We start from the raw sequence: 1,192 nt of genomic DNA on the forward strand, positions 1-1,192 counted from the left end.
TGTATTGCTGGAGAACATGAGACAGTCAAGCATATTTGTAATTTAAACATTAACTTACGGTATGTGTTCGTATGAAATTATCTTTTTTAACATTTTAATCACATGTAACAGATACTAGAGAAATGAAGTTGATTTCTGATGCAAAACTCTGGCCTGTTTCTTGATCGCGTGTTATCGTTTGCCATATCATACTTGTCGGACCCGAAAACCGCTCGACCGGAAGCCGTTTCGAAATATGACCATAACATAAGGAAGCTACCCGCTGAGAGATATACTAGTACGCGTCGTTTCATCTGTCCCGGACCCATTGTGGTTTTCATCAGATCTATAAGCCTGGATGCGTAATCTCTGATCAGATCATACAGTGACAGCCATGGACACTCGTCTGGCAAATGGATACTGCCTTGCCACCGAATGATCTGCTTGGATATTATATAAATAGGTGCCATTCGTGTTGTAACGGGACTCCCCGAGTGCACTTAACCCTGAACCACCCCGTTACAGAAGAGATGGCACCCATGCACTACGGTACTAGAAGAACAGGCCGATTGTACGAGCGCAGCGGACCTAGGGGGTTTGCGTATCACTATCAGCGCGCGAAGTGAAGACGAAGTCGCAATGTATACTTGACTTGAAAAGCTTAAGCACCATGTTTCACTTTACCTGAGGATGATTGTTGTACTTCTCCATACCTTATACTTACAGCTTCCACGCATTCACTTAACAAATATGCATTAAGGCAAGTGATAGTGGTATTCCTTGGAAGAGAGCAAAGACGGACGATTATGTCTCCAGCAGTTACCAACATAAAATTGTACCAATTTTCCATTAATTATTCAAATTACGTCTTCATTTACATAATCAATATCTGCCAATGATTTTGTCGCTTTCAATTACATATGTCAAAAGTGTTTCATAGCCCTAATATGGAATAAAGCAGATTTATAGAATGTCCACATTAATTATGAAAGTTAGATCCTGATTTGCATAATTGTAGTTTAATTGTGTCAAGCATCACTTAAGCTACCTACATACAAAAAATCACGACGACCCGTCAAATGGTTGTTTAGTTATCCTCTCTCGGAGATTTTTCAAACAAATCATCCTGCATTGAAAGGGCTGAGACACAGCACATTTTCTGTATCTCTTCGTATTCCCGTCTAAACAGGGAAAACGCAGTGCCACCGAATCT

General features: G+C 40.5%; 1 protein-coding gene across 1 annotated transcript in view; it reads left to right on the forward strand.

Moving 5' to 3' along the window:
• The window catches only part of LOC109467977 (CRAL-TRIO domain-containing protein C589.09, mitochondrial-like), a 14,168-nt gene that overhangs the window by 3,698 nt on the left and 9,278 nt on the right, over positions 1-1,192 (forward strand). The window lies entirely within an intron of this gene.

The sequence above is a fragment of the Branchiostoma belcheri genome, unplaced genomic scaffold (genome assembly GCF_001625305.1).
Source record: "Branchiostoma belcheri isolate BF01 breed outbred unplaced genomic scaffold, Haploidv18h27 scaffold19, whole genome shotgun sequence".
Lineage (NCBI taxonomy): Eukaryota > Metazoa > Chordata > Leptocardii > Amphioxiformes > Branchiostomatidae > Branchiostoma > Branchiostoma belcheri.